The sequence below is a fragment of the Eutrigla gurnardus genome (genome assembly GCF_963514095.1).
Source record: "Eutrigla gurnardus genome assembly, chromosome: 2".
Taxonomy (NCBI): Eukaryota; Metazoa; Chordata; class Actinopteri; order Perciformes; family Triglidae; genus Eutrigla; species Eutrigla gurnardus.
This window is the reverse complement of record NC_139916.1, coordinates 26,788,790-26,796,944: the sequence shown is the minus strand read 5'-3', so window position 1 is coordinate 26,796,944 and position 8,155 is coordinate 26,788,790. Positions and strand designations below refer to the sequence as shown.

The window sequence follows — 8,155 nt, the reverse complement described above, 5'->3', positions numbered from 1 at the left end:
CTCAGCCATTACCTTACCATACTGGCTCTAACTCTACCATCTGCTATGAAACAGTTTCACATTAAAACTAATATTATAGTTTGCGACAGAGCCAGAATATCCTCAACTAAGAGGGAACATTAAGATTTAGAAGGGAATGATTTATTCCTTAGATGAGTGGCACATTTGTCATTGTTTCCCTCCTTTTGAGATCTCTTCAAGTCCCAAACTATTTAGGGGGTACACCAGAATCTAGATATCATTTGTGCTGATTTCAGACTTTTTGTTGTTTCAGATATGTATTCTTCATCTGTCAACAGCACTTACAATGTGACCGGGAGTCAGAAGGACATCTTCACCGCAGCTATGACCAAGAATGTGATTGTCTTAGCTCTCTGCATCTCCATCAACTACATCAACAGTACTCTGGTCTACACCTTCAGGAAGCACCAGGTCTGATGTCTGACATTGTTTTTACACTCAATAGGTGCAAGTTAAAACCGGGGAAAGCAGTCAGCAAAAGAGAGCAATTTGAATACCTCTCTCTCTCTCTCTCTCTCTCTCTCTCTCTCTCTCTCTCTCTCTCTCTCTCTCTCTCTCTCTCAGCTTTAGGAAAATGGGTGTTCTTTTTTAAAAGCATTCACAATGTGTTCACAGCTTAAACAAATCAGTCTTTAAAAATGTTTGCATAATGCACCATTTGAAGTTAATTTGAGGAACATTTAACTGGTTAGGATTCAGTCTCAGTATAACACTGATTGACCTACAATAGTACAGGAGGATGGTCAGACCCTGCTGCAGTTGCTTATATTAGCTTGAAAGGACACATTCTACAATTTCCTAAAAAGAAACACATTCACGTGTGATAAAATTCAAGATCACAAATTCACTTTCATTCACTTCCTTCCTGTTTGATGTGTTAGGAACGGACAATGACTAATACAGAACAAAGGATGATATTAGCAGTTTTCAGTATGTCATAAACCCAAAACCTGATGCTGATTATTGCTGATTATAGTTCCTTGAAGTAGCTTTAAATAATGGATGGCAGCAGGTTATAAAAGATACAGGGCTTGATTTCCCAAAGCCTTCTTAATGCTACGTCATTTGTAACCCCTACTTAGAGTTCCTACTTAACATTTTGTGTTTCCAGAAACGTTCTTTGCTCCGAATCTCTTTCGTACGTCATACGTTGGTAGGTTGGTCTGGAGCACGCTTAGAGCCTTCTTAGTTCTACTGTAGTGATGTTTCAGCTCCTGACGCTGGTCGCCATCACTGTACAGTAACCCAGAAATCCCTGTTGCGCATGGAATTGCACATTGCCAGTGTTGTGTTTCACCAATGGTTTTAAGTCATTCATGAAGAAAATAATTGCTGGAAACACACAAGCACAAAATAAAATGTGCATGCATTTCATCACAAGGCTAAGCTTTACCTCAATGTCAGATGTAGCCTAAGTATATTACAGTGTCATTTAATTAGCCCATTAGGCCTAGTACATGTCAAGGCATGTACAATCCTGCAAGCAATTTGGGAAATTGGCACAACAATTATAACCTGACTCTCGCCAGATGAATTTCGTTCCGCCTAGCTCCACTCATCCATCTGGGATCGCTCCATTGGAGAGGTGTTTCAGAAGGCTGGGCCTTATCAAAAATCCTTGCATATGATTGGATAAGACACTTGTCCGTCATCTTTATTAACGTACTTCAACCACTCACATCGAAGCCAACCCGTGACGCTGATGAGAGCGATGCAGGGAAAATCAAAACAGAACAGCCGACATCTTGGATATAGCAACAGTGCAATCAGCACAATGTCGGTAAATGATGAATGTCGTCTTGTGCAATCAAAATTTGCTGATAAAAGGCAACATTGTGCACAGCAAACTTATTTTTAACAAAGAAGCCAACCAAAAAGGTATAGACGAACGACTTAAAGAACTAGGTTTAACATTGTTACAAGTTCAGGTAAGGTCATTTCCGATATGCATGCGGTGCTTTCGCTTGATCGGCAGACTCGAAGATATGCAACGCGATGCGAGCCGCCATTGTTGTCTGAATCAAAACAGTCTCACAGTTGCTTCTCAGCTACGTCACATCTATGAAACTCCCGCCCTGCGTCCTGATTGGCTTGTCCATAAAATCTGGTGCCGAAATCACTCCCAACGGAAGCGATCCCAGATGGATGTGAGTGGAGCTAGGCGGAACGAAATTCATCTGTAGAGAGTCAGGTTACAACAATTAGGGTCTGAGTTAGGGATGCAAATTATCGAGTAATTCATTAATTGATAGTTGTTTCATCTTATCGATTGATGATAGATTAATTGATAAGCGGCAATTCTTCTGAGAAGCTGAATTTCCCTCTGATTAGGTTCTATCTACTGTATACGTAACATAAAATGTTATCTTATGATATAAAGAAAAATGCAAATCATATTTTGAATAATTTCATTTTAATGCATCAATTTGGTGAATTTTGAGAACCAAAATATGACATATCGTTTCCTGACCAATTTCTTACAAACTGCTGGTTCTGATCCAAATGTTGACATACTAAATGGGGTTGAGGAGTTTAAGCATTCAAGAAAAGATGAAAACAAAAATGACTAAAACACCGTGCTGAGCCTATACTATTAATTTATTATGACTTTTATTAATAATATAAGTGGGTGACTATTCCTCAGCCTTTTTTGACTGAAGTCTCGTTCACATACGTCACCACTCGCCCATCTCTGAGTGACAACAGTCAATGAATATGAATGTGTTCTAGCGGAATGTGGCCAGGACAGGCGATGTGGGCGGGGACGGAGAGAAAATAATGTCAACTTTCTGCGATGCGAGTGAAGCGAGTACCAATCGGAATGGAGATGATTGACAGTTGACGTCAACAGAGAGTTCCACAGAGAGTTGCCGCTTGAACTCGCCGTCTTGGCCAGCGAATAGAATTCAGCAAGAAAGTGGGTCAGCCAGCGACGGGCGAGTAGCGACGAATGTGAACGCGGCTATACGCGCAAGCTCTGTCGAACTCGCCAGCTGAGGGGGGGTGGGGGGGTCGGCGCGGGGGACGCCTCGCCATAGCGAAGGGGGAAAACAGAACGTTGATGAGCCAAACCAGCCGCAAGGATTTCCCTTATAATACGCACTGCTGCCCTCCCGTTTAGGCCCATCATAAGAGCCGCTAGTTAAGTCCATTTGCCTTGATAAAATATTGCGGTGCGCCATAGTCTCGTCAATGTGTGGGAAAAACTGCTCTCGGTGTCCCGCTTCTCGTTTGTCTTGTTGTCGTCAGAGCCCTGCTTCGCTTGTGTTCGCACATGTGCGTCAAGTACGTCTGGCGTCAAGCGCGCCCTCACGTGGACTGGCGGGGAATTACGGGTTCAAAAAGCAATTAATTGCAATTTATTTTAATCGAGTAATTTCTTATCGACAATTAATCGATAATCGATTAATTGTTTGCATTCTGAGTGGCTAAAATGTCATAAATGGACGCCGAGGACGGTTGTGAACGGTGGCAAAACTATGGCAGCGATACAACGCATCCTCGTGCTGAACCAAAGATGTCGCCGTTCCAACTAGCTGTTTAGTTGGAATACATAATTTCATAAGGATCAACTTCAATCCCATGGATATATTGACCAATCCATAAGGTCGCTGGAATTTCGAGGGTCATAGGCGTGGTGGACGGAACACTGCTCCCTATAGCCAATCCATATGGCTCGAACAGGCCTTCATTTCTAGAAAAGGTTACGCGGCCATCAACGCACAGGTGGTGGTGGACCTTAGAGGGCTCATCCTCGACCTGACAGTTTTGTCTGGGCCAATTCCGCGGTGGGTATGGACGCAGCGACTGGTGGATTTGGGCAGAGCTTGTTCCTTGGAGACAGTGGCTTAGAGTTTAGCTTCTCTGCCCGAGCCCGACCCAAACCCGGACCGACCCACGGGCCGGGTTGGTCCGGGCCTTTAAACAAGCGTTTGTGTTCGTTTGTTTTATTTATTTATTTATTTATTTTCTATCATTGCTCGATTGGCCTAATCTGAGGAGAAGGCTAGGCATAAACATTAAATATTATTGGTTATATGTTTAGCAGAGTAGGTCTACGTAAGACGTGTACAAAGTTACACAAAGTAAAAAAAAAAAAAAAGACGCTACACATAGTGCGCATGCATCATTCATAACGGTTCCACTCTGTGCAGCTAAATCAAAGAATAAAGGAGTTACGCTAAAGTGCAACATGGAACTTGGAGACATAAAGGATAAATTAAAAACAGGACAATTAATGTTGAGCAAGTCACTAGGAAAGTCCGAGGTACGGGATCATTTCAAGTGACTATAGTGGGAGAATAAGGCGGTAATATACGTGTCGGCTTTGTCCAGTCATATCCTAATCGCGGCACTAACGTAGCCTATAAAATTATTTGTAGCCTATATTTTTGTGACTGAGCTTGGTGCAGCCGCGGATATGCACATACAACAGCCTCATGCATTAAAAATAATTGTCGGGTTAAAATCGGGCTCGGGCTCTTAATTACAGTAATGTGTCGGGTCGGTCCGGGTTTGGACAGAACGCGCACGGGCTCGGGTAGGGTCGGGCTTGATTTTCTGGGCCCGAACTAAGCTCTACAGTGGCTACCCCCTCCGAACCTACCTCATAACCCCTGTCACAAATCCGCAGATGCAGGCTGAGCAAGCTTTTAATGCTGCTCATATTCAAACCCGCCTAATTGTTGAGTGGACTATTGGCATATGGAAGCTGCGCTTTCGGTGGGTCCGCAGGAGGACTGCGCATGAAGCCCCATAGCTGTTGCGCAGCAATGGTGGTGACCGCCATGCTCCACAACATGGCAGTTCGTGGAGGCGCACCTTTGGCTGAGGAGGAGGACTACGACGATGATGAGGAAGAAGAGGGAGATGAGGAAATAGTTGTCCCCAATCCTCCCTGGGCACTACACGCTGCTGGGGTTGCTGCACAGCAGTTATTGATGCAAAGGATTTTGGTCAACTTTTTTTTTAACTTGTTTGCTTTTTTTTGCCTTGACACGTTTTTCCTTTGTTGGTTATGGAAAATATTCTCATTTTGTTTTTAATACACTTTCAAGTGCCAAACCCCACATCTCTCTTGTGATTGCATTTATTTATTGTAAAGTATTATGTTTCCTTAATACCTGAGCCTAGCCTATGTCTTTACAAAAGCATTATTTTGAATGAGATTTCATACAGCACTTTGTACCTGCATTTCAGGAAAGTGCCATAAACATGCAAGACAAATATAATACTGTGGTAGCATATGTAAAGGCCCCGCCAATGCTCATAAAAGGGCATGAGACTGCTGAACCGTGTGCACACAGAAATCACACACAGAAATCACACACAGAAATCACACACAGAACTTGAGAAGAAAAGTTGAGACGGAAGTGAAGAATGCGTAAACGGAAATCTAAAGACAAGGGACCATGGGATCATGGACAGGGAGGAAGCCGGCTGCTGCAGGAAGTGAACAGAAAACGAGTCGATATCTTGTGTAGCGTCAATAGTGGATCTAAAATAACACTTAATTAGGATGCATAGATGCTATTACCCATTCAGTGGATGCTGTATCTGGAGAAGGACACACAACCCACTCCTGGGTTCGGACAACAATCCTGACAAGTCCGAGAGCAACTAATTGATCGTTATAATAAAGGCTTTAAAATGTAGACTACTACAGTGATTAATTATGGCTTACAATTAATCTCAAGAGAGAAACGCATCACAACAGGTTTCAGTGCGTCTTTATTTTTTCAAGATTTGGCAACATTTTTTGTTTCGCCTCAGATTTGACGTTGTTTTGCAGTCCCAGGAGTGGATCAGGATGCACAGCTCTCTTGTTGTGGTGGCTGAAGGGGAAATGTTACACCCCCTGCCATGACGATGGTGCATTTACCGGATGTTGTCTATAGGCTGTAATGTTTTTGCAAAAAGAAAAAAACATTTCAATGGTTGTATTTATAGAGACCTTCTCCGGTTTGGAAAGCAGAGCGCCACCTGCTGTGTCAAAACACATCCAGCGTCTTTTTAAGATGCCGATAGTGCGCTCAATGGTGGAGCAAGCACATGCGTACCGCTGATTGGACAACACATCTGGGCATCATCAACCAGGGGACCAGGGCAGATCCCCCTTCTCCTCATGAAATAAATCATTATGGGAATAGAGCCCAGTGTTGCTGGTGTTTATAATAAATGAGTCAAAGATGTGCATATGAGCCAACAGCTCCGTCTTCAAGACGCAAACCCACAGAATTGTTTAGTATGTATGAAAATATGTGGTCGTGTTGTGTTTTGTTTTATTTGATTTCAAAAGTGCATAATGTTTTGTAATACAATGAAAATAATAACTGAACTAGTTATAAATTATAAAAATATGATTATAATTGAATGACATGTCAACACTCAAACATGCAAACATTAGTGAATGTCATAATCTTTATGAAAACTGTGTTTAAGAAGAACAATCTTCTTAATAATGGTTAGTGAATGAGGTTTCCTTTTTTTGGGTCTCTTGCAGACAAAAACCTTGAAAGGAGAATGAAAGTAGCAGAAGAGAGTTTGAGAAAGAGGTCATAATGAACTAAGTTGTCTGAAATGCTATTGCTAATTGCTAATTCCATCCTCCAGATCTTCAACACAAACCCTCGTTACATCCTGTTCGTCCACCTGGTGATCAACGACATGATGCAGCTGTTCCTGTCCACTGTCCTCTACACCATCAGCTACACGCTTCATAAAATCAATGTGCCCTTCTGCCTCATCCCGTTGATCTTCGCCATCCTCACCACCCTCAACACCCCTCTCAACCTGGCCAGTATGGCGGTGGAGTGCTACATCGCCATCTGCATCCCCCTCCGCCACGGACATATCTGCACCGTCAGGAAAACCTACATCCTGATTGGTTTGATCTGGGTGGTGAGCGCGTTATCCATCCTACCGGATCTCTTCATCCTGCTGGCCACAGAGCCGCTGCACTTCTTTCACTCGAAGGTTATATGTGCCAGAGATTTTGTGTTCAGGAGCTCTTACAGCCTGAAGAAGAGGGACACTTCACACGTTATCTGTCTTGTCCTGGTTTGGCTCACTCTCCTCTACACCTACTTCAGGATTCTGTTTGCAGCCAGTGAAGCAACTGGAGACATGAGAAAAGCCAGAAACACGATTCTCCTCCATGGTTTCCAGCTGCTATTGTGCATGCTGACGTACGTGAGGCCCATGTTAGAACAAGGTCTGCTCTACCTATTACCCAATAAGTACGGTGCCATACGCATCGCCTGCTATGTCTTTAGCCAGATCCTGCCACGCTTTGTTAGTCCCATTGTCTACGGACTAAGAGACCACACCTTCAGGGAGACACATGACAAGGTACCTGCTTTGTAAAGTGAGCATAGGCAGCAACCCAGAAAATGTTCTCATCTCAAACAGGAGGCCTGTGAAACTGCAGTGAGAGTCTATATATATTATGAAACCAAGACCATCACTTATCCATGCAGAACAGGCCTGTAGTGGAGGCCTAAACGCACGTGAACGTTTAAGCACCTCTGGAAATTTGGAAATAGCGTTTACCGCAGCTGTAAATGAGTTCTTCCACGTTTACATTTACATGCTGTTTACGTCTTCCTAAATACATTTTCCCGCTGCATTATGGTACGTGTCTGTGACCAATCACTGCCTGTGGCGGCTACCAGGAAGCAGCAGGTTGTCTCTATTGATCAATGGCTGTTAAAATGGATAACATGTGATTTGTGAAGCGTCCTGCCGTGTCTCACCTCCTACAGATACAAGCACAAGGCCTCCATTACAAAGGAAGTCCAAAGAGCAATACTTCACCTTTTTTTAATGTTGTTTTGGTTCTTATAAGATGACGCATTGAGTCAGGGACGATGACGTCAACACTATTGTACACAGCTCTTTGCTAGCGAGTTTAATATTGTTAATGCGTTGCTGTACAGCGTGGAACAAAAGATTATTTTTCTCTTCCAATGCAATCTCTGGTATAAAGTCACAATGAGCAGGTGTGGATGATGTTGGTGCATGTCATCACTTTGTAGGGAAATAAAGAACAAGCACTCTGGCAGGTTTACAAGGGGAGCTCCCCCTCCCTTTCTTAAGATCCTTCTCTAACAGAAATGTGTGTGAACGTGGATGC

General features: G+C 43.2%; 1 pseudogene across 1 annotated transcript; it reads left to right on the top strand.

Moving 5' to 3' along the window:
• Window positions 1-276: 276 nt before the first annotated feature.
• LOC311021306 (odorant receptor 131-2-like) lies at window positions 277-7,453 on the top strand (annotated as a pseudogene). The gene is made up of 2 exons: window positions 277-432; window positions 6,634-7,453. The product of its transcript is annotated as an odorant receptor 131-2-like (transcript).
• Window positions 7,454-8,155: the final 702 nt, after the last annotated feature.